The sequence below is a fragment of the Zalophus californianus genome, chromosome 11 (assembly GCF_009762305.2).
Source record: "Zalophus californianus isolate mZalCal1 chromosome 11, mZalCal1.pri.v2, whole genome shotgun sequence".
NCBI lineage: Eukaryota > Metazoa > Chordata > Mammalia > Carnivora > Otariidae > Zalophus > Zalophus californianus.
The window spans coordinates 97775756-97801759 of NC_045605.1; the positions used below are offsets into that span (position 1 = coordinate 97775756).

General features: G+C 40.8%; 1 protein-coding gene across 9 annotated transcripts in view; it reads right to left on the minus strand.

Moving 5' to 3' along the window:
* Nucleotides 1-18251, minus strand: part of CELF1 (CUGBP Elav-like family member 1) — a 77118-nt gene extending 58867 nt beyond the window's left edge. For 4 of the 9 annotated variants that reach the window (XM_027578091.2, XM_027578094.2, XM_027578090.2 and 1 more), the window contains exon 1: nucleotides 18083-18251. The gene's annotated coding sequence lies outside the window, so the exon portion shown is untranslated. Of the gene's footprint in view, nucleotides 1-2033; nucleotides 2180-18082 lie in introns of those variants that run through there. The other 5 variants (XM_027578092.2, XM_027578097.1, XM_027578096.1 and 2 more) reach the window with 5 other exon arrangements.
* Nucleotides 18252-26004: the final 7753 nt, after the last annotated feature.

Consider the following 26004-nt stretch of genomic DNA (forward strand, 5'->3'; position numbering starts at 1 on the left):
GGTACAGTTTTTTAAAAGATAAAGCTTCCAGTTTCCTACTTCTAATTCTATCCTGTAGCAAGAAAGTAAAAGGAGACAAGTACAGAGGAAAAAAACTAGAGCATGGAAGACTGCAGTGAAGGAGACTGATAATAGACAAAGAAGCTACCCATCCTGTTAGCAGGAGGCAATATATGAGAAGGACCACTGCCTAATATCTCAATTTGTAAAAGGTATATTAGACAAAAGAAGAAATTATCCTCCCTCTAAGACAATAAGGGAAAAATGTGTGTCTGCTACTGAACAATTTAAGCCTAAAATTTTTAGGTTCTCATGGCAACCTAAGTCATCACACTGCACATACTGTATATAAAGCACATATTTAGAGGCTTAACTAGTAAACTCAAAATGTGACATATGTGCAATGTGGGCGACTACATTATTCTGGGAACTTTAACTTTAAAATCTTCCAACTTTATTCTTCAGCCCCAAAGATGATATAATAGAGTCAACTATGCAGAAGGTGCAAGCTCAAGGAAGAGGTAAAAAGAACATAAATAGAAGCAAAGAGATGAAAGACAAGAAAATTCAGGCTATCACAGAAAGTTTCTGAACATGACTCCCCTACTGTGAATCAACCTGTAAAAGGAGGCTTAAAGAACAAGATCGCTAGTGAGGACATATATCAAGATAGCATTTGGGACATTCTTTCATGTGGGCCCAGACAAAAGAGGACGTGGTCACAGACCAGACAGACTGCTTGGTAAATATGGCACTGACTGAAAGGCCCCCTGGAGAGACTGGGGTTCTCTTTCTCTCTCTTTTCTAGGAGCTCATGGACTATGGCTGCTTAGAATTAAGAAGTCATTTTCTGGGGCACCTGGGGGGCTCAGTCAGTTGAGTACCCAACTGGATTCTGGCTCACATTATGATCTCAGGGTCATGAGATCAAGCCCCCACACGGAGCTCTATGCTCAGTGGGGAGTCTGCTTGAGATTTTCTTTCTCCCTCTCCCTTGCACCCTCTCTCTCTCTCTAAATCTTAAAAAAAAAAAAAAAAATTAAGAAGTAATTATCAGAGCCAAAAGGATGGCTATGGGGCATGAGAGTTGGGAGAGAGTGACTAGATTTTAAAAAGGGGGGTAGGAGGAGATGACAATCTTTAATGTCACATCATGTCTCATCAGGGAACCAAATAAAGCTGTTAACACCCAGTTTTCTGATCTATTAAATGACCCGTGAGAGGGATACCTCCAATAGGAACTTATATTATGATCCATGCATTTCTTTTAAAAGACTTGAGGATGCTATGAATGCTACCTACCTTAAAATCACATTTCCATGCCACTTCTGTTAAGGGTAAATTACTCCCACTTTTTGATAAGAAAACAGGTAAACAGTTTAGTTAAGGTACACAAAAAATATCTTACACCATGGCAGTTAATAGATGTGCCTACTTTCCTAACTCTCTCAACCTAAGAACTTCTAGAATGAGATACTGAATTTACATCACCGATTTAATGGTTAAAAATTACATTACCACATGAAAAGGAATGGCTACAAAAATAAATTATTTCATTACTGTTAGGAGACTGGGCCTCAACAAGCCAGAAAAGTATAGGGAAAGAGTACAGCATCTGCAGTGTGGACTGGCAGTCCCACAGTGTCCTACCACTTAATAGCCGGATGCCCCAAATAAGTTACTCTCCTCAAAGAGGTTCCTAACACTTCGAATTTCCTTGTCTAACAAATGGTAAGGATGCAACCGTATCTCTTCTCCCATCCCACCCCTGTCTCTGTCTCTCCTCCCTCCCCCATCAATGTGAAGTCTAACAATTTCTTTCATTACACTATAATTTGGCATACTTTCTAATCAAGAAAAACTTCACAAATGAATTTTTATGCAAAAATTCACTGGTCAAATTAAGAGCCAGAACAACTAAATAATAAATATGTTTTAGACTAAAAATGAAAAGGGCACTGGGGATATAGCTAGGATTAGAGATTTCTTTAAGAGCCAGGCCAAACCTACTAATGACTAAAATATTTGATTACCTTAATTACCTTGGCTGCACAACAAGTGCTGGTGGTCATGAAATCCCAGAATATTAAAAACTCAGCCACATTTTCATTATAGCATTCTCTACTGTGTTGAAGTCAAGACAGCAAAAGACTGCCAACAGCATTTTCACTTTAATTTTCTGGTAAGACAAAAAGAAAAGTTAATCTTGGAGCCAAATTCTCCATTTTTAGGTATGGTAAATTCTTCGAGGAAAAAATATCTGTGTTATGAGAAACTGAAAACATTTCTGTATATCTTAGAAAATATGCATATGTGCTTTTCTTAAAAGGTATTAAAAAAAAACCCTCAGGCTAATAATCTTTTTTTTTTTAGTAGGCTCTCCGCCCAAGGTGGTGCTTGAACTCATGACCCCAGATCAAGAGTCACATGCTCCACCGCCTGAGGCAGCTAGGCGCCCCTGAAGCTTATAATCTTTAAATGTTTACCTATTACTACCTTTCAAGCTACTCTGAAAGAGTAAAAGTGAAATAAAGCTGAAGCCCTCTTTGACAAGGGCATTTGATGACTGGCATACTGAGCAACAGAACATCCAAAAAATAGACCAAAAAGTGTTTTGGCATAGGTGATTAATAATTGCCTAAATAATGTTGGTTTTGAACCCAAAACTCACACTTTTATGTAAATGAACCTACTCTATACAAAAGCATTCATAAAACGCACTGCAAGAATTCAAAACCACTTGCGTATTTGGCTTTGATTTTGCTTTTAAAGTACATTGAGGCCTCTTTTGATACTCTAGCTTATAATCAATTTCATCTTATTAAGCACCTTATAAAATACTTTAAGCTGAATATAACATTTATCAATCTCTTCCCTCCCACCCATTAGAAGACTAGCTTGTTCCAAATATGGCATTACCTTTTCAAAGTTCTAGGGTTTAGGCAGGACATAAGGACATAATTCTTTTAAAGAATTATCTGTCTTGTCATGACTGACAAGCATGACTTAAATGGAGATAAACATGCTAATAAAAAACACTGGGTCTGATTTTCAATTGCTATTTTATTAGAGGAGAAAAATAAGGCATATAGCTTTAAAATTAAAACTATCTTCTCTTTGAACTCAGGCAAGGGGGTTCTTGCTAACTGAACAGATAACCCCCACCTGAGGGAAGAGGCAGAGGCTGACTGCCCATGATGGTGCAAACGGGACTCCTTTGCAGGGTAGAAAGTTTCTCTACATAACCTCTAAGGTCCTTTTCTAACCTCAGAAATTGAGACTTCATTTATGAAACATAGAGGCATGGTAAATGCAAGGTGTGAGTAGAGACAGCAGAACATTATGCTGGAAATTAGAAGGCCTGGGCTGGAATCCTGTTTCTGCTTCTCTGTGAACCTAAGTAAGGCATTTCACTTCCCTCATTTGAAAAATGAAGGGATTAGAGAAGAAAAAACCCTGAAGATTCTAACCTTCTGAGACTCTGGCTTCCTCCTATGCCCTGCCTCGGCCACCCACCACCTTCCCACTGCTGCACCTTACCATAATTAGGCAGCTTTTTAAAGCATCTAATTAATGGAACACAGAAATTAAAACCTTTAACTTTCTATTTCTGTCTCGTTTCAAATGTGCAACAGCATTTTATCAAGGAGTAGTTAATGCCACACAGTTCTTGATATACTGGCTTTTCTCTGAACTCCAGTGACAGTTACACAGTGACAAGTTGTAAGCAAGGAGGCTGTTACCATGGGGACCCACTAGGATTCCTGGGGGTGGATCCAGCAGGCCTCTTTTTTTTTTTTTTTTTGGTCCAAAGCATTTTTTGATGTTCTGGATCTGGCAATTCAGAAAGCCTGATTCAATTTTTTTCTTCAGCAAGCTATCTTCAAGAAATATTACCACGTAGTATACAATGCTGAAGAAATATCAGAAACTGTTTCAGTGACTCTCTTACAAAAGAATAAAATATATTCAAGTCTTAACCTTCCCCCATTCATAAAAACAAATAAATACAAATTCAATAGTTTCAGTGACCTATGTATACTATTTCTTTCCAGATCACCATTTTGCATACAATAAATTTAGAATTCTTCCTATCAAGACTTCAGAGTTCTCCAAAGCAGGTTTCTACATGATTATATTAGAAATATATCAGACATATGAAACATAAAAAATAAAATGGATTAAATAAGACAAACTGGGCCAGAACAGAGAAGTGTACATTTAAATTCCAAGCCTGCCTCCAAAATTGCTTTGTGCGGACAAAGGGGATGTATGTCAGGGAGATGAACTGCTACTCCCAGCTAAATGTGTGCTGCCACTCAGCTTCCCCTGAGACCCATTCTGTTAGAAGATACCTTAAGAAAACAGATCGTTTACAAACCTGATCTGTGGATCTGGTTTGTTCACAGAAGTTGGAGCAGTCAGAATTCAAAAGAAAACATTTTTCTAAGTTGTACGCTTCCTGGAACAGAATGAAGTCTTTCTCTAGGTCTTTCTTAGGCCAGAGCAAAGTTACACCAGACAAATGAACATTAATAAATAAAAAACAGCACTTGATTTCAATAAAGAAGTTTGCAGGCTTTTTTTTTTTAATTGCACTTGTAAATGTATCCCAGAGGGTATTAAACAGAAATAGTATATGATAAAAACAAATACATAATAAACATGGTGTCTTTCCATAATTATTTCCTATAAATTTTAAAGGGGATGTAAAGAAGGACAAAGCCAGAGCACAGTTTTGCCACCTTAGTTTAATACCAGCCTAAAGGCTTGAAAAAAGAGAGACTCAGGCCACAGGACATGAGAGGAAGCAAACCCCTGGGTACTTTATTCGTTTTTACTACTGGTTTACAATTTCCTTGATTTTATTTTTAAACGCATGTCTTGGCCCAGAAAAGCAAGAGAGCATAGACTGCCAGCAGTATCAGATTCTCCTTTTCTTATTCTCTGGAGCTAGAGAAAACAGAGCCAGAATCAAGGTTGTCTAAAAGCCTTCTGATTTTGTCCAGGCAATATACAATATGAGGTTTCAAGATTACAGAGGTACACAAAGGCTTTTATAGTACAAATCTTAGCCAACTTAATGTCTTTCAATGGAAAGCTGCTTTTTTTTTTTTTCAGAAAACTCCTTCTAGTACTGATTATCTTCAGAAGACAATGATGTGAACAAATGAAATTCTTAGAATTTCAAAAGATTTTCTTCCTATTCCTCAGTACTAAACAGTCTCAAAACAAAAGTGCCATTTGACCAGACATAGAATATTTAAAAAATATTTATCAAGTCTCTACTTTGCACAAGGGCCCAATACCACTGAGCACTAAGGACAATAAAACTTGCTCTATGCAGAGCAGTCAACTCAGTATCATACATGCACTCCATGAAGGTGTAACATTGGTTAGGTACACAGTCACAATTAGGTCGGCCTCCACTGTGAAATACTGTCTTCCAGTTTTTTCCACCCTGCAAATCCATTCCTTCCCGATTGTATGCAAACCCACATTTCAAAGCTGGCTCTAGTCTCTTAATTCTTGCTCCTTAATATTACAGGGAAATTTTACATTTTTCTTTCAACTTAATAAATACCAAATGATCATAGGAAGAAAAAAATTAGAAAACTTAAACTATCTTTCTCAGAGCTTCCCTCTCTCCCTCATTAACATTTCTCAAAGAGAAAAACACCACTGTGATGCTCCTATTACAGATCATTCATGAAGTTACTAACTGAGCCGAGACGAGACAGACTCCATCAACTGGGCACACAGCCATTCACCATTACCCTTTGTTTAAAGTCTCAACTGCCATTCAACTCACATTATTGTATTCCATTCAAGTCCATCAACTTTTCTTAAGAGGAAACAATCAGGAACTAAAACAAATGTGTTACTCAACTAGAAAAGAAGAACTTAATCCATATGCCTCACAAAAAATTATTTTTAAAATGATGGCTCACCTTAAGTTTCCTATCTGAAATAGCAGTATTATTTTATTATCAGTCACATATGCTGAAAAGAATAATCTAAGCAAATAAACTAAACAGATAAACTAAACAAATAATCATTAAAAACGCGTAAAAACAAAACCTCAATCTTGATTTGGCAAAGCACCAGAAGAGCGCTCTATACACCAAAAGCTACAACATAGGTGAACGTCTACACTACAGAGGAGCCAAGACCTCAAGCACCCTAAGGGAGTGTGGGGGGCACCTGTTGGGGGCAAAGGACAATCTTCCAAAAGCCATGATCCTAGGCTTGACTATTCTAAAATTCAAATGAATTTAAGAAATGTTAGAGCTCTGTACTCTTTTCAAAGCTTTTGGTTGTAATTAAGAGAAACCTTCAAGCCAGCCTAAGCAAAAAAATGAAATTAATTGAAAGGATACTGGAGTATCTCAAAGAATCCAAAGGCAGAAAGTACAACAGGCCACACTTAAAAAGGCTTTAAGCACCTAGGTTTCTAGTCTGCATGTGGATGGCTGCCTCCCTCTCCAGAGATGCATTTCTCATCTATACTTCAGGATGAATCTACTTAATTATCCCTCCTTGCAGACTGGCCTTCACTGCTTCCTGATATATGACAAGCCTGGACTTGACTGTGCATGTGAATTGATATGTTTCAAGTTCTCTTGAAACAGGTTACCTGTTTGTTCCCTAAAGACTTAAATCGTGGGACGTCTGGGTGGCTCAGTTGGTTAAGCGTCTGCCTTCAGCTCAGGTTATGATCCCAGAGTTCTGGGATGGAATCCCACATCAGGCTCTCTGTTCAGCAGGGGGTCTGCTCCCTCTCCCTCTGCCCCTCCTCCCTGCTTGTGTTCTTGCTCTCAAATAAATAAAATCTTAAAAAAAAAAAAAAAGACTTAAATCTCAGTCACAATCTCAAATTCCTAGGAGAAACTGATTTACCCAGCTTGAATTAGGTGTCTACCTCTGGTCCAATAAGCTTTTACAAGAAGGGCTAGGTAATTAGTGTAGGGACTGTGTGCCTGACTCCTCAATGTTATATAATACACAAGGTGCCTGGCTGGCTCAGTCAGGAGAGCATGTGACTCTTGATCTTGGCATCTTGCGTTCAAGCCCCACATTAGGCCTAGAGCTTACTTTAAAAAAAATTTTTGGGGGGACGCCAGGGTGGCTCAGTCGGTTTAGCGTCTGCCTTCAGCTCAGGTCATGATCCCAGGATCCTGGGATCGAGTCCCACATCGGGCTCCTTACTCAGCAGGGAGCCTGCTTCTCCCTGTCTGCCGCTCCCCCTGCTTGTGTTCGCTCTCTCTCTCTCTGACAAATGAATAAAGTCTTTAAAAAATGTTTTTTAAGTTATATAATACACGAAGCAATAAAGCAAACTCCATGCTCAAAACTTAAAATCTTGCTGAAATGAAAAAATGTGTCTAGTAAAATACTAAATAACATCCTACAATACAGGTTTGGGATGGCTGGACAGAAAAAGCTTCATGAAAAACTGTGCACTAAATGACAAACAGAAATCGAACCATGAGCAGGGAAGGGCTGACAAATGAAAAATGTAAAGCCTGCTCTTCTTGCTCTAGCCGTCTAAGAAATACAGACCTAAGGAATAGTCTTTTACCACATAAACAACCTCCAGTGAAACATCCTTGTTGAAAACCTCTATAAGGCTTACAATGGCTATATGATCACAAAACAGTACTGCTTGAATATGCAGTAATAACAAGCTAGCTGATGATGTCAGTTACGGATTTTCAAGTTGTTTGTCACCACTACCCTGACTTCCTTTCACTCTCCAGACCCCTAAGATTCTTGCTCAGACAACAGCATTCAGAATCAGGCAGGCAGCCAATAGGAAGCACAGGTGTTTCTCACTAGTAATATCCCACCCCATCTAGCATGGTAAGTTGGCAGCATCGCGCAGACATAAGTCATGCAGGAAAGAAAGAAACAGTAGCCAAGCTATGTGATGGTAGTGTGGGGGGAGGGAACTGGAGCAAAAAAGAGGAGTGTTTTCCACACACAAAAGCTACAAGCACAAAGAAACTGGGAAAAGCCTATAGTAAATTATCTGTACAAAACAGAAACTAGCAAAAACTTAACAGATGTCCAAATAATGGGTTAAAAAAGACAGTCTACACACTGTAGACTCTTAGTTACCCCACAATATCGCCAAAATATCACACATTCCCAGTCTTCGGTGAGAGCTTGCTTCAGTCTCATAGGAAACAAAAAGGTAAAAGAACAATGAGAAAGTGGTGACAGCTTCTAATTTAGTGATTCTTTTGCTGAAGAGTAGCAGTGTCAGGTAAATGGAAACTAGTAACCTTCCAAAATTAAAAGTATAACACTATAAAGTTAAACAGCTTTGGAAACAAAAAATTTCATTTTGTATAATCCCCAAACTAAAGACATTTCCCAACTTGAAAATAAAGTTTCAGTAGTTTCAACATAGGGCAAAAGTGATATTCAACTCCATTTTTCAAAGCTGAACACAGCTGTTAAAAGAAGAGCTGGCAGTCCATGGAGGTCAGAAAAGTTAGTCAACAGTTCCTTCTAAAGCCACTCTGCACCTATGAACAAATCCCCAAGTGACATACTAAAATTAAGTGAGATCCATCAGATCTCACTGCAGTCTCTAAACTAGAACTCACCATTTTTCTTTATATTTGCTACCATTATTTTCTAAGTGGAGGAAAAGAAAAATCAAAATGTTACAATCCAAAAGCTGTTGTGAAAGTGAGTCCATTTCCCACAAAGTGGGGAGGTCAGCTGATAGAGGGTCACATCAGAACTTCACAAAAGTTCTTTTTTTTTTTTTAAGATTTTATTTATTTATTTGACAGAGAGAGACACAGCGAGAGAGGGAACACAAGCAGGGGCAGCGGCAGGCAGAGGGAGAAGCAGACTCCCTGCAGAGCAGGGAGCCCGATATGGGACTCGATCCCAGGACCCTGGGATCATGACCTGAGCCAAAGGCAGACGCTTAATGACTGAGCCACCCAGGCGCCCCAGAACTTCACAAAGTTCTAAGAGCTAAAATGCTTTCTATCATTTTAGATACTGAAATAACTTACGCAGTATTCACAGTCTCCCCTAACTAGGCTTTCTCATCCCTTGAGGGAAAAAAAATGTCTAATTTTAATGTTACTTTTCGTATTTATAAAATTTATGTTCTCTGTATAAAAATTTTAAAACAATCAGGGCATCTGGCTGGCTCAGTCAGTAGTGCATGGGATTCTTTTTTTTTTTTTTTTTTTTGACGGAGAGACAGACAGCAAGAGAGCGAACACAAGCAGGGGGAGTGGGAGAGGGAGAAGCAGGCTTCCGGCTGAGCAGGGAGAATGGTGCAGGGCTCTATCCCAGGACCCTGGGATCATGACCTGAGCTGAAGGCAGACGCTTAAGGACTGAGCCACCCAGGTGCCCCAGAGCATGGGACTCTTGATCTCGGTGTCGTGAGTTCAAGCCCCAAATCAGGTGTAGAGCTTACTTTAAAAAAGAAAAAAAAAAAAAAAAAAGGTAAAACAATGGTCAGTCTGAAGGAAAAAAAACACCCATGCCTCAATGCCTCAAGAAAATTTTGCTATTTATCCCTCTGACCTGGAGATAAAATTTTTAGGAGAATTAAAGACTTCCTTAGCAGAAAGAATATGTTAAGTCAATATGAATTTTATGATGGATATAAAACTCCTGAAAAATTTTACAGTTCTGGAATTCAAGTAAGTTTAAAATAAACAGATATACACACATGGCCTCCATAGCATAGCAGAGATTTAAAAATAACTACAGAACAGTTCTGCTCATTAATTCTGCAAGAAAATCTCTACTTTAAAGACAATTTAGGGGCACCTGGGTGGCTCAGTCAGGTAAGTGTCTGCCTTCAGCTCAGGTCGTGATCCTGGAGTTCTGGGATAGAGCCCTGCATTGGGCTCCCTACTCAGCAGGGAGTCTGCTTCTCTCTCTGCCCCTACCCCAGCTTGTGCTCTCTCACTTGCTCTCTCTCGCTCACGCTCTGTCAAATAAAATCTTAAAAAAAATAAAGACATTTTTAACAGCCAATTTCATGACAAGGACAGAGTTAACAATTACAAAGAACTCATCACGTAAACTAGCAAATTACAAAGCTCAAATAAGGATTCTTCCTACAACATAGCTTACAAAGCAAACAACTAAACTGATTATGATTAACTCTTTCATCTATATTACTACTCTAAATAATCAGAGCCGGCTCTCTCCCTCCATGCCTGAAACTAGTTACATCTAATTAGAAAGAGACCCAGGTGATCCTATTACAAATCCAGTAATATGCTCACCTGTATTTTTCAGTTTTCTATGAACATAGAAGACTCCTATCAACAGACTCTCATGTGAGAAATACAGTGAAAATGAATCTAGGAAACCACACTACCCAAATATTCCAGAGGGAACAATGAGCTAAAAGGTTCTATGGGGAAGGATGCCCTGTGTAGCAAAACATTTCAGATGCACAAATTGAACTTTAGGAAACAATCTTATCCCTTAAGCCAGCACAAAAGAAAATGTGAAACAAAATACACCCAAAAGGGGAAACAAAATGAACACTAACTTACTGCCTGTTTATGCATGGCCCTGCTAGGCATTTTAACTGTGCTGTTTTATTTGGCTGAACTGTGTTACTGATTCATGAGATAAATATATACCCATTTTTACAGATGAAGAAAAATAACATTATCAACACTTTAGCAGGCACTGCTCAGTGCTAAGCATTAGTTATCTCAATTAATTCTCATATTACCATTCCAAGTTGGTATCTCCATTTTAAAGATGGAAAAACAGGCCCAGAAATGTTGAAGGTGACACAGTGAAGGTACTAATTTTTGATTGCAACAGTCACACCTATCCCTCCCAGGCTATGGTTATAAATCTCTTTCAAATCACATCATTCTTTCAAGCCACAAGTTTCCATTTTAAGGACTAGAAAATCAAAGATCAAATCTCAATTATGGGGAGACTAGTTTTCCAGGTTTTAACAAATTTTTTGTTTCTATTTTACTTGACCATTTCAGCATCCATAGCACCTCTAGGAAAAAATGCACAGGTAAATACAAGATTATACTAAGAGCAATCAACCTTGGCCTTTGTGAGAAGTACCATTCAAAGGGGCGCCTGGGTGGCTCGGTCAGTTAAGCTGACTCTTGATTCTGGCTCAGGTCATCATCTTGGGGTCCTGAGCTTGAGCCCCAAGCCCCCTGCATCTAGCTCTGCTCAGCACAGAGTCTGCTTGTCCCTCTGCTCCTTCCCCGGTGCACACGCGCGCGCTCGCTCTCTCTCTCTCTCTCTCTCTCTCAAATAAATAAATAAATAAATAAAATCTTAAAAAGAATTCCCATTCCAAAAAACTACACTGGATTTAATCTCTGGTTCAAACTATATTTCTGAAATACTTAAACTTTCATAATACATTCTAACTATTATTAAATTATTATTATATTATTAAAAATTATTTTATTAAAATAACTTATTAAAAATAACCAAAAATCAAAAAATAGTTTTGAACAAAAGAATGGTTTCATGTTGTTTGAAGAAAAACTATGTATGTCCTCCCTGACCCTAAATAAAGTCCCATGTGTTAAGTACTGTGAGGGTTGTAATAGCTTTGGGACAACGACTGACTAAATAAAACTTCCAGTTCAGCCCCATACCCCAAGGACTAATATTAAAATTCCCTTGATAACTGGAGAGGAGGAAAATGGAGTGGGAGGCTAAGTCCAAAAAGTAAAGAGAAGAAAAGTAGATAAGCAGATAAAAATCAGTTATTAACCTCCCAAAAAAAGGCACGCAGAAGCTCATCTTTAAAAAAAAAGCCTTTCACAGGGTGCCTGGGTGGCCGTTAAGCGTCTGCCTTCAGCTCAGGTCATGATCCCAGGGTCCTGGGATCAAGCCCCGCCTCAGGTTCCCTGCTCCACGGGAAGCCTGCTTCTCCCTCTCCCACTCGCCCTGCTTGCGTTCCCTCTCTCACTGTGTTTCTCTGTCAAATAAATAAAATCTTTAAAAAAAAAAAAAAAGCCTTTCATGCATGAGAATACTCTGAAAAGTTTTGTCCATACTGAAACAAACCAGGAGACCTTATGATTACTTTCAAAATGCTCTTACCCTAAGAGCATTAGTTATTTACTCTAACTAGGCCATTAAATTCTATGTTTATAAAAAACCTCTCTCTACACAATATGCAATACTTAGATATCAAACCACCCCTCTAACAAAACCACTACATAGTTAAAAAGCAAAGGCAGAAATTTGCCTATTCTTTACTCTTGTTCCCTTCATGTGACACTTTTTCTGTACATCACAAAATATTCTGAAAATGATGTACATTGAAAGACTGGAAATTACAACTAGCTTAGAATTAGAAATGATGCCAATAACTATGGCTTGGTTGGGTTACCATTATTGACTTTTACACACACTAGTATGTTTGAATTTTCAAGAGTTTTGCGTATGTCGGTGGACATCCCCCGTGACTGGGAACCCACATTAAGAACATGAATTCGAATCAGTTCAACAGGCTTTATGAAAGAGCTCCAAGAGAGGGTGAGGTATCAAGTTGAAAGAGACATCCCTATGGCTCCTGGATGGCTCAGTCAGTTGAGTGTCCAACTCTTGGTTTCGGCTCAGTTCATGATCTCAGGATCATGAGATCGAGCCCTGCATCAGGCTCTGTGCTCAGAGAGGAGACTGCTTGAGATTCCCTCTCCCCCTTTCTCTTTGCCCCTCCCCCTGTTCTTGCTCTAGCACGAACTCTCTCAAATAAATAAACCTTTAAAAAAAAAAAAGGAGATATCCCTGAGCTCAAAAAAGTAGAGAAAATCAGCCACAAAAAGGAATGACATCCTGATACATGCTACAACACGGATGAACCTTGAAAACATCATGCTAAGTGAAATAATCCAGACACAAAAGGACAAATATTCTGATTCCGGTTACGTGAAATACCTACAATAGGCAAATTCATATAGACAGAAAGTAGTTTAGAGGTTAACAGGGGCTAGGAGGAGGGCAGAATGGTGAGTTATCGCTTAATGGTTACATAATTTTCATTTCAAATGAAGAAAACATTTTAGAAACAGTGGTGAGGAGGACTGAATAACATTGTGAATGTACTCAATGCCACTAAATTTTACTCTTAAAAAAAAAAAAAGTTGTAGCGCCTGCGTGGCTCAGTCATTAAGCGTCTGCCTTCAGCTCAGGTCATGATCCCAGGGTCCTGGGATTGGCCCCGCATCGGGCTCCCTGCTCAGCGGGAAGCCTGCTTCTCCCTCTCCCACTCCCCATGCTTGTGTTCCCTCTCTCGCCGTCTCTCTCTGTCAAATAAACAAAATCTTAAAAAAAAAAAAAAAAGTTAAAATGACTTAAACTTAAAACCATAAAACTCCTAGAAGAAAACATAGGCGAAAAACTTCATGGCATTAGACTTGGAAGTAACTTCTTGGATAAGACACCAAAAGCATAGGCAACAAAAGCAAAATCAGACAAAAGACAAAATGAACACTGAAAAGACATGGGCAAAAGTGTTTTTGCACATCATATATCTGATAAGGGATCAATATTCACAATGCATAAAACAACTACAACTCAACAAGAAAATCATATAACCTGATTTCAGACTTGGATAGACATTTCTGCAAAGATAATACATAAATATCCAACAACCGTATGAAAAGATGTTCAATTAACATCATTAATAAGAGAAATGCAAATCAAAACTACAATGAAGTAATGTATATAAATGTCCAATCACCATATTGCTTACATGAAACTAAAATAATATTGAACATGAACTACACGACAATTTAAAAAAAATATCTCCATGAACTACACGACAATTTAAAAAAAATATCTCCTCACACCCCATTAGGATGGCTACTATTTAAACACGTACACATAAAATAACAAATGTTAGCAAAGATGTGGATACTGGAACCCTTGTGCACTGTTGGTGGGATTGTAAAGTGCAACCACTATGGAAAACACTATGAAGGTTCCTAAAAATTGAAAATAGAACTACTATACGATCCAGCAGTCCCAATTCTGGCTATTTTAAGAATTGAAAGAAGGGTCTCTAAGAGATATGTGCATACTCATTGCAGCACAAATCACAATGGTCAAAGGTAAAAACTACTCATGTCTATCAACAGATGAATGGATAAACAAAATGTGGTATATACATAAAATGGAGTATTAATCAGACTTTTTTTTTTTTTTAATAATCTCTACACCTAACATGGGGCTCCAACTCAAGATCAAGAGTCGCATGTTCCACTGAATGAGCCAGCCAGGTGCCCCAGTACTATTTGGCCTTTAAAAGTAAGGAAATCCTGTCACATACTACAACATGGATGAACCTTAAAGATATTATGGTAAGTGAAATAAGCCAGTTACAAAAAGCCAATACTATATAACTCCACTTACATGAGGTATCCACAAGCAGTCAAATTCATAAAACAGAAAACAGACTGGTGGTTACCAGGGGCTGGGGGTAGGAAGAAGAGGGGAGTTGTTGTTTAATGGGTATAAAGTTTCAGATTTCCAAGACGAAAAAGTTCTGAAGATATGTTTCCCATCAATGGGAACGCACTTAATGCCACAAAACTACACAAAAATAGTTAAAATAGCAAGCTTTATGTTGTTTTTTTAACATTAAAAAATGCAAATATATCAGGGTGCCTGCCTGGGTGGCTCAGTAGATGAAGGGTCTGCCTTCGGCTCAGGTCATGATCCCAGAGTCCTGGGATTGAGCCTGGCATCAGGCTCCCTGCTCAGCAGGGTGCCAGCTTCTCCCTCTCCCTCTGCCGCTCACCCTGCTTGTGCTCTCTTGCCTTCTCTTAAATAAATAAAATCTTTTTAAAAAAATGCAAATACAAAAACTGATTTAAATGGCCAATTTTTGTTACAAATAATTTACAATTTTTTATTCATTTATTTTGGGGGGATGCAAAAAAGGTGGTTTTATTAAAGCACAGGGACAGGACCTGTGGGCAGAAAGAGCTGCCTTTACCACAATTTTTTAAAATTAATAAGGTAATAGAAAGCCCACTGAATTGTATGGTATATGAACTGTATCTCAATAAAGCTGCTAAAAAAAAAAAAAAGCTGAGGAAATAACTTACCTAAATCCTTAATTCCATGGCTTAGAAAGTGCAATTTGGAAAAAAAAAAAAGAAAGAGCAATTTGTTCAAAGTACCCTGAGCCCTGAGCAGAGGTGACTCTGCTCCTACTATGCTCCTACTTCCTCCAACGTCTTCACCAGGGCCGCCAAGTGACAACTCTTCTCCCCCTTTGCAAGGCATAGCATCACCTTCTAACCTCCACTCCTTCCTTAGGTCCAGTCTCACAGGAAACTTCAACAGCAGTGTCATGGGGAGGGTGACAGAATTCAGAACTCACCACCAACATTTAGCAGGAGAGCCCAAATCTTTATTAAAAAAATATATATGTATATGTATTTTTTTTCATGGTAGACATATGATAAATGTTAGGTCTCTGCCCTTCCTTTCCTTCTCTTCTTCCATCCCAGCATATGTTTAAAAGAACAACTTTTCTGGGGCACTTGGGTGGCTCAGTCAGTTAAGCATGCGGCTCTTGGGGTGATGATATTGAGCCCGGCATCCGGCTCCACGCTCCCAGTGGAGTCCGCTTGTCCCTCTCCCTGTTCCTCCCCCTGCCGACACACGAAGGTGTTCTCACTCTAAAATAAATAAGTAAAATCTTAAAAATAAAAAGAGCAACTTTTCTGTGCCTGTGCCGGACATCCAACTGGCCCACCTCACATGTGCTGGAGCTATTAAATCCACAGCACCATTTAAAATATATTTGTTTAAAAAAATAATAAATTAACTGTGTTTGTTAAACCATGCCTATCATATACTATTAAATCTTAAAAACACATCACAAAACTGTGTGTAGGATAAACTTATTATTTTGGAAAAACAATAAACATTTGTCTAGGATAAAAAAAGGACAAGATAAAGACCAAGGACTAACAATCATTTATGAGTGATGGGACTAAGGGTGAGTTTCTTCATTTCTTTTCTGTATTTTTTATAATGAATCTGTAGCTTCTGTAGTAAGAAAATTAAGTGGAAATCTTTAGAAAAATAAACACTCTGGCTCAAAATCTCACTGTCTGCCTCTTACACCACAGGCACTTTCACACATACTGCACTGAAGCTGAATTAGCACCCTAGGAGATAGACACTATTTCCTCCATTTTGCAGATGAGAATAAACTGAGGCTCAGAACAGTTAAGCGACTTGGTGAAGGTTGTATAGCTAGCAACTGACAAAGCAAGAATCATCAGTCCTTTTAACTTCAATCCCAGGGCCCTTCCCATTGCATCACATCTTAAAAGGCAATTTGCATTATTGCTAATACTGTTTGTTTTGTTTTGTTTTTTAAATCTATGATGGGACTCTTTTAAGAATACTTGCTATGTAACTGGGCAAGTAAGTCACTTAACCTCTGGGGGCCTCAGTTTCCTCATCTGAAAAGCAAGAGTTGGAAAAGATATTTTATGTCTAACAGCCCCACATGCTAATAGATTTTAAGCCTAGATACCATCTAGCGTAAGAAAACCCTATGCACAAGAATGAAGGATTGGAGAAAAGTTGAGACCTATGCTCTGGGCCAAAGCCATTCTTAATGGAAACAGGTGGTGGACAGTCAAGAGGAAAAAAACCACTGGGGGAACCACAAACTTCCTGGTTAAAGCAACAGCTGAAAGCTCCAGCTCTGCTTTACTAACAGCAATGCTTCAATCTTGGCTAATTCATAATCAGAAACCACACACTGTAAGCAAAGCTAGAAGAGCATAAAAACTGGCATGCGGAGTGGGGGGGCTCTGGCAACAGTTTATGCATGCTATGGCAACTTCATCATCTTCCGAGTGGACCCATTAATGTTAAAACAAAAAGAAACCCTGTGTGCTTCTATGTGGAGACGCCTTCTTTCTCCCCAAGAATGTTAAGGAGAAGCTGAACTTGCATAGTCCTCTAAGAGACGCCACACTTGAGGAAAAAGGTGAAAGAATGCAATTAAAGCCTCTCCAATCTACAAAGAATCAAAGACAGCGAAAAAAGCGAAAAGACCTTTAAAAGATGAAGTTCCTGTAAAGGATTCGCTGAGTACCTGTAACCTCTTACACTGCAGACATTATAAAGCACTGCCGCTATTTAAAACTGTTACACAGCCTTCCTACTCGAGGGTAATAAAAGTACAGCATTAACTCTGCTGGAGAGAAAAAGATTCCATTTTGCTTGAAACAGACTCCGACCAAAATCTCACCACCTTCCCGTCAACTAGGAGGATGAGCCTGAACCGACGAGAAGCTCCTTGGAGCCTGTGCTATAGTCCTAAGAATTAAAACATCCTGCCCCAAAGACCGCAACCAAGACACCACACCGGCTTTAAATCCAAAGCCAGGTCCCTAGAGAAAAAAGCTGCTCTTAAATGTGCTCTCCGTGCTCTCGGGTGCGAGATTCCAGCCCTGCTACTAGGCCACGACTGGGTGAGCACCTGATGTGGGGGGAGGGCGAGCCAAGGCCCTAGCGGATCTGGGTCGAGGAACGGGGGGCTCTCGAGGCTCCCGAGGAGAAGCGCTGCCCCCCCTACTAAGGCAGGGGTCCTGGGCCCCCCTCCAGGGGTCGGCACCACGAACACGTGGGACGTCAGGAGGAAGGAAGGGGTGTCCCGGGCAGACAGCCTGGGTCTGGCACGGCGGCCGGAAAAAAGAGAAAGGAGCTACCCCTGGGTGGGGAACGAAGCCCTCGGGGCCCCGAGGGTGAAGGCAAAGGGCGCGGGGAGAAGGGGCAAGGCCACGAGGAGGGCGGGTCTCCCTGGGCGCGGGGGCACGCGCCGGACTAGGGCGGCGGGACCCGGGGAGCGGAGGGCCCCGACACGCGGGAGGAGATCGCCGACCTGCCCCCGGGGCGCAGGGAGCCAAGAGCGGCCGCGCCCGAAGGGCCCTGTGACCCGCAGCCGCCAGGACCGGACCCGCCCCGCGGCGCCTCCCTCCTGCCTCCTTTCCCTCCCTCACTCCCTCCCTCCCACCCACGGCCCGTTAACCCGTGGCTGCCGCACTCACCAGCGGCTGCACCTGAGCCCGCCGCTGCCTCAGCTGCTGCCTGCGCCTTCGCAGCCGCTGCCGCCGCCTCGCTGCTGAGGCCGAGTCCCGGGGGAGCCTCCGCGTCCCGCCGCCGCTGCCGCTGCCGCCAGAGCAGAACACCCCAAAATGGCGGCACTTCCGGCACCTACCACCGGCGGGGAGGGCCGAGGAGAAGGAGGGGGAGGGCGGTGAGAGGGAACGTACCACCGCGGTGCGGCCCGCAGAGCAGAGCGGAGCAGAACGTGGCGCAGGGGCGAGCGGAGGCGCGGCGCTGCAGCGCCCCCTCGGGCTGGGGAGTGGAGAAGCAGCCGCGCCGAAGCCCCCGGGGCTGCGGGCGGAACCCTCAGGCCGGGGAGCTACAGGAGCGCATCTCTTTGTCTCGGAGCTCTACTGATGGAAAGGGTGGAAAGACCCGGCCTGAGAATCTGAAGTTCTCGGCCCTGAGCACCGTACCCACAGGAGTTCTGGATGACTTAGTGGGCGAGGACCTCTGCTTGGCACTGAATCATGCGCATAATAAAATATTTGATGAATGAATGAGTGAATGGACTGGTGCTTGGCCAGGTTTGGGCACATGACACACCCTCCTTCTGCCCCAACAAACAAGCAACGGAATCCAGGCCTCCCTCATTCTTTGCTGAGATGTGGAACGTGAGTGTATATTGCAAGCTTTCTGAGTTAGGGGAGTGCTTTCTAGCAGGTTGATCTGCTGTGTGAACGCACAACCTTGCAAAAATCCCTGCAGCGCCAGGAAGCTCAAAGGGCTCTTATTAAGAGACTAATTACCCACGGGGCGCCTGGGTGGCTCAGTCGTTAAGCGTCCGCCTGCGGCTCAGATCATGATTCCAGGGTCCTGCGATCGAGCCTTGCATCGGGCTCCCTGCTCGGCCAGGAGCCTGCTTCTCCCTCTCCCACTCCCCCTGCCTGTGTTCCCCCTCTAGCTGTCCTTCTCTCTCTCTGTCAAGTAAATAAATAAAATCTTAAAAAAAAAAAAAAAAGATTGATTGCCCAGCCCTAGCCTACTTTTCCCAGAAAAAAAAAATTTTTTTAGATTTTATTTGGGGGAGGGAGGCGGGGATGGTGGGGGAGGGGGCACGGGTGGGGGGGGGAGGGAGGGGCAGGCTCCCCACAGAGCGGGGAGCCAGATGCGGGACTCGATCACAGGACTCTGTAATCATGACCTGAGTCTTAAGGCAGACGCTTAACCGACTGAGCCACCCAGGCGCCCCCCCCAAAAAAATTTTTTAACAACGCAAGTTAGGTCCTGAAAGACCTCCTTCAGAGTGACTCAGGAATCCCAAGATCTAGGTGGAATTCAAACCACAACTGTTTGTTGTTTGTTTGTTTAAAAAGGCTAATGCAGGTCCTACATCTTATGTGACAGTGAAATATACATAAAAAAAGAAAACTTAGTTCTGGGACCTTTTGGCCCCAGCAACAGGCAATTAACTCCTAGGGTTGCAAATGATTTCTCTGTAACATCACCTGGCTTCCCAGAGCAAATAATTCCTATTTCCACAAATACAGATTATACCACACCACAAAAAAAAAAAAAAAGGGGGGCGCCTGGGTGGCTCAGCTGGTTAAGCGACTGCCTTCAGCTGAGGTCATGATCCGGGGGTCCTGGGATCCAGCCCAGTGTCAGGCTCTCTGCTCAGCAGGGTGTCTGTTTCTCCTTCTGCCCTTCCCCTGCTCATGCTTGCGCTCTCTCTCTCTCTGAAATAAATAAATAAAATCTTATAAAAAAATAAATAATAAAGGCACTCCCAAGCAGAAGCCTCAAGGGTTTCCCTATGTGTTGGAAACACTTCTTTCCTCTTTGGGGGGAAAAAAACTAAACACAGTTTTTCTGGTACTATACAGACAGGAACAATTTGCCCCTAAATTATGCATTATCATATTCCCTAATTGTACCATATAGTTTATGATTTTATATACATTTATAATGCTGATATATGATCTTGTTCTTGTTAATAATTATATGTGTAATTTACTGAAAACATCCTGTTTATAGATCATTACAAATTATAGAATATTGTCATATACATTACCACAATTAATTTTATATTTGTCTCCCAGCTGCCATAGATTGTACAAACTTTGTAAACAGACTGTCTTTGTGGGCCACAGAATCATCCAGATATGCACCTGGCTCACTTCCTTACCTCCTTCAAGTCTTGACATAAATATCACCTTCTCGTTGGGCCTTCTCTGACCACCTCATTTAAAATTACACATACATCGGGGCGCCTGGGTGGCTCAGTCGTTAGGCGTCTGCTTTTGGCTCAGGTCATGATCCCAGGGTCTGGGATGGAGCCCCCCCCCATCAGGCTCCCTGCTCTGCAGGAAGCCTTTCTCCCTCCCCCACTTCCCCTGCTTGTGCTCATTCTCTCGCTGTCTCTCTCTCTGTCAAATAAATAAATAAAATCTTTAAAAAAAATAAAATTACACATACACAGGGGTGCCTGGGTGGCTCAGTCAGTTAAGCATCTGCCTTCAGGTCCTAGGATCCAGCCCCATGTGAGGCTCCCTGCTCAGCAAGGAATCTGCTTCTTCCTCTGCCCCTCCTCTGCTTATGCTCTCTCTCTCAAATAAATAAGATCTTTTAAAATAAATAAAATAAATAAAATAAAATTACACACACACAGAGAAAGACAGAAAAAATTAAAATTACACACACATACTCCCATGCTTCTAATCCCCCTTTCCTGCCTTATTTTTATCCAAAGCACTAATCACCATCTAACAGAGTATATTTTATACTTCATATTTTACTTACTTTATTTGTAAACCCCACCCCAATCAGATGGTAAATTCTACAGGAATAGGGACTTTGTTTTATATCCTCAGGGCCTAGAATAATGCCTAACCGTAATAGATGCTCAATAAATACTAGTTTTTAAATTTGACTTACATATATTGTGAAATGGTTACCACAATAAGTTAACATCCATCATCTCATATAGATACAAAAAAAGAAGTTTTCTTCCTTGTAATGAGAACTTAGGATCTACTCTTTTAACGATTTTCCCATATACCATACCACAGTGTTAACTATCGTCATCATGTTGCATATTATATCCTTAGTACTTATTTATCTTAGGACTGAAAGTTTATACCTTTTGACCATCTTCATCCACTTCCCCTCCCCCATCAATAAATATTGTTGAATTCATGAATAAGCATATCTAAGTGCTGGGTATGAAAAAAGAGAATGAATTGCTTAGCCTTCAGAAGCTTCCTGGAACCTACCCATGAGTTAGATGAAGGTAGGGATCACACCCATTTTCTTATTCTCTTGTCTCTCCAGGTTTTTGTTGCTTTTTTTCTTCATAGTATCTGACTCAGTAGATATTTCTTGCAGGGCAACCAGAAACTTTTCCCTTTTTTATCTGTCTCTTGACTTATGGCTCCCATTGGCAGAGAGGAACTAACCCTTGTTGCAGGGTACTAGTGAGGGCCACAGCCCACCAGCCCAAAGTGGTGGGTGGGTGGAGACCAGTGGGCATGATAATTACATGAAAAGCACAAATAGGCTCCTATAACTTCAAAGGGCTTCAGGGCACAGACAAAATACTAAACAGCCCAAATACAAAAAGCCTGAGATACAAACAAGTATGAAAAGCTCCCTATTTCACTTAAAGATTTTATTTTTTTTTTAAGATTTTATTTATTTAGGGCGCCTGGGTGGCTCAGTTGATTAAGCAACTGCCTTTGGCTCAGGTCATGATCCTGGAGTCCCAGGATCGAGTCCCACATCGGGCTCCCTGCTCAGCGGGGAGTCTGCTTCTCCCTCTGACCCTCCTCCCTCTCATGCTCTCTATCTCATTCTCTCTCTCAAATAAATAAATACATAAAATCTTTAAAAAAGAAGATTTTATTTATTTATTTGACAGAGAGAGCACAAGCAGGGGGAGTGACAGGCAGAGGCAGAGGGAGAAGCAGGCTCCCTACAGAGCAGGAGGAGCCGATGTGGGACTTGATCCCAGGACCCCAGAATCATGACCTGAGCTGAAGGCAGTCATTTAACCAACTGAGCCACTCAGGCGCCCCTTAAAGATTTTATTTTTTTTTTTAAGATTTTATTTATTTATTGAGAGAGAGAGAGAGAGAATGGTAGAGAGCATGAGAGAGAGGAAGGTCAGAGGGAGAAGCAGACCCCCTGCTGAGCAGGGAGCCCGATGCGGGACTCGATCCCGGGACTCCAGGATCATGACCTGAGCCGAAGGCAGTCGCTTAACCAACTGAGCCACCCAGGCGCCTCTAAAGATTTTATTTTTAAGTGATCTCTACACCCATCGTGGGGCTCAAACTTACAACCCAGAGATCAAGAGTCACAGACGCTACGAACTGAGCCAGCGAGGTGCCCCTATTTCATTTGTTGCCTTTGAAATTCATTAAATTTGTTTAAAAATAAACAACAAAACAAAAAACAAATAAATAAATAAATATAAATAAATAAATAAATAATTTTTTAAAAAGGGGTTCCTGGCTGACTCAGTCGGTAGAGCATGTGATTCTTTATCTTGGGATCGTGAGTTCAAGCCCCACGTTAGGCATGTAGCTTACATTTAAAAAATAATAAATACATAAATAACAATAACAACAACAATAATATTAAAGATTAGTTTTTTAAAATAGCCAGTGTTATCAAAGGTGCAAAAAAACAGGCCCTCTCCAAGTGCTGGTGAGAGTAAAGTTCAGATAGTCTGTCTAAATTTGAAATTTTACATACCTTTCTAGGAATTTTTCTTTCTTTTTTTTTTTAAGATTTTATTTATTTGAGAGAGAGAGAGAGCACAAGCAGGGAGAGCGGCAGAGGGAGAAGTAGACTCCCCACTGAGCAAGCAGCCTAATGTGGGGCTTGATCCCAGGACCCCAGGATCATGACCTGAGCTGAAGGCAAACAACCAACTGAGTCACCCAGGCGCCCCTCTAGGAATTTTTCTTAAGGAAATAATCATGGATAAGTGCAGAGATGTACCAGTGGTGTGTATGGATCAAAACACTGTTGAAATAGCATAAGGAGACTGATAAAATATGGTATATCCATAGCCTAGAATATTATATATAAGCTCAAACAATGATAGAGGAAAATACAATTGTGGAGAAAATGTTCATGACACATGCTTAGTGAATAAAGCAGGTAGCAAAATATAGTTACAATATGATTCCACCTTTGTTACAGAGTGTGTTTGTGCAGAGTGACAAAACCCAGAAAGAGGGCGCCTGGGTGGCTCAGTTGGTTAAGCGACTGCCTTCGGCTCAGGTCATGATCCTGGAGTCCCGGGATCGAGTCCCACATCGGGCTCCCTGCTTGGCAGGGAGTTTGCTTCTCCCTCTGACCCTCTTCCCTCTCGTGCTCTCTATCTCTCATTCTCTCTCTCTCAAATAAATAAATAAAATCTTTAAAAAAAAAAAATTAACAGTGCTCTGAATCCTCACTACCACTTGGCATTGCCCTTTTAATTTTAGTCATTTTGGTAGGATATAGTGATATTTTACTGTGGGCTTTTTAAATTTTATTTTATTTAAGTAACCTCTACACCCAACATGGGGCTTGAACCTACAACCCCAAGATCAAGAGTCACACACTCTACTAACGAAGCCAGACAGGCGCCCTTTATTGTGGTTTAAATATTTACTTCCTTAATGATGTTGAGAGACTTTACATAAGTGTTTATTGACTATTTGGATATGCTGTTTTGTGAATCACCTACTCAAGCCTTTCTCCCTCTCTCTCTTATATACCTTTTTTTTTTTTTAAGTAGGCTCATGCCTGGTGAGGAGCCCAATGTGGGGCAAACTAACAACCCTGAGATCAAGATCCAGGAAATCAAGACCTGAGCTGAGATCACTTAATTGAGACACCCAGGTGCTCCAGTTCTTTACATATTTGAATACAAGTTCCCTGTTGGGTATGTGTAGTGCTTATGTCTTCTCCCAGGGTGGCTTGTCTTTACCATCTTAATGGTTTCTTTTGATGAAAAAATATTTTTTAATTTTAATAAGGCCCTGTTTTTTGTTTTGTTTTTTTCAAGGCCCTGTTTTTTGGTCCTATTTTATGGTTGGTGATTTCTGTGCTCTGTTTGAGAGATCTTTGTTTACCCAGGTCATGAAAATTTTCTCCTTTATTGTTTTAATCTTTCACACTTAGATCTAAGATCCAACCGCTGTTTTTGTGTATGGTGTGAGATAGGTTCAAGTTTCTTTTCTTTTGTCTTTCATGTGGATATCCAGTTGATCCATCACCATTTGGAAAGACATCTTTTCCTACTGAGATTTGCAGTGAAGCTTCTCTTTCTTTCTTTCTTTCCTTTTCTTTTTTCTTTTTTCTTTCAAGGTAGGCTCCACACCCAAGGCTTGAACTCCTGACCCCGAGATTAAGAGTCACATGCTCCACCAACTGAGCAAGTCAGGTGCCCTGAAGTTTTTTTTTTTGAACTCTCATATATTGTTAGTAGGAATAAAAACTAGTACAACCACTTTGGAAGACTGTTTGAGTGTATCTACTAAACCCAAACAACTAAATGGACTTATACCCTATGAGGCAGTAATTCCATTTCCAGCAGAAATGAGTACTTTTATTTTTTTTACCAAAAGAATTGTTTGTAGCACTTTTATTAATAACCTCCCAAAAAATAATAACCCAAACTGGAAATGATAAATAAATTGTAGAATATATTTATAATGGACTATTTATATAGCAATGACAAGGAAGAAACTGCTACTGCACATAACAACATGGATGAATCTCACAGACGTACTATTAAGCAAAACAAGTCAGAAAGAAAGAGCATATATTGTACAAGTCTATTTAATTGAAGTTTGAGAAGAGGCAAAAATAATAAGAAATGTCAGAATAGAGGTAATCTTTGCCAGGAAGAGGGAATTGACTGAAGGAGGGAACTTTCTGGAATATTGGAATGTGTTATATCTTAGTCTGAGTGGTGGTCTCATGGATGTATAAATATGTGAAATTTATCACACCATGCCCTTGGAATTTGTGTGTTTTCTATGGCCAGGAAGAATAACAACAAACAACCCATTAGACAAATGGACAAGGAAATGAATATATGATTCATAGAAAGAATACAAATGGCTAATAAACAAGAAATATTCAATCTTAACAAATAATTAAAGATATTAAAATTAAAACAATGTGAAGGGGCGCCTGGGTGGCTCAGTCGTTAAGCGCCTGCCTTCGGCTCAGGTCATGATCCCAGGGTCCTGGGATCGAGCCCCGCATCAGGCTCCCTGCTCCGCGGGAAGCCTGCTTCTCCCTCTCCCACTCCCCCTGCTGTGTTCCCTCTCTCGCTGTGTCTCTCACTGTCGGATAAATAAAATCTTTAAAAAAAAAAAAATTAAAACAATGTGGATTTTTTGGACTGTCAAATGGGAGATAAATAATTAAATTTAAGAAGTTGGTGGAGTTGTGAGCAACAGGCAGTCTTAGTGTATGCGCACACAGCCATATTGGAGAGAAATATAACAATAGTCATTAAAATTAAAAACATTCACATCTATTTATATAAAATTCTAGAAAATGCTAACTAATCTATAGCAGATCAGTGGTTGCTGAGGAACAGGGTGAGGGAGTAAAGAGGTATGGGAAGAAGGGGTTACAAAGGAATGTGAGAACACTTATTTGGGGGTAATATGTTCCATTATCTTCATTATAGTGATGGTTTCACAAGTACATACATATAGCAAAATGTATTAAAGTGTATACTTTATTTAAAAAAAAAAAAGATTTAGGGCGCCTGGGTGGCTCAGTCGGTTAAGTGTCTGCCTTCAGCTTAGGCCATGATCCCGGGGTCCTGGGATCGAGTCTTGCTTTGGAGCTCCCTACTCAGGGGGAGCCTTGCTTCTCCCTCTCCCTCTGCCCCTCCCCCTGTCCA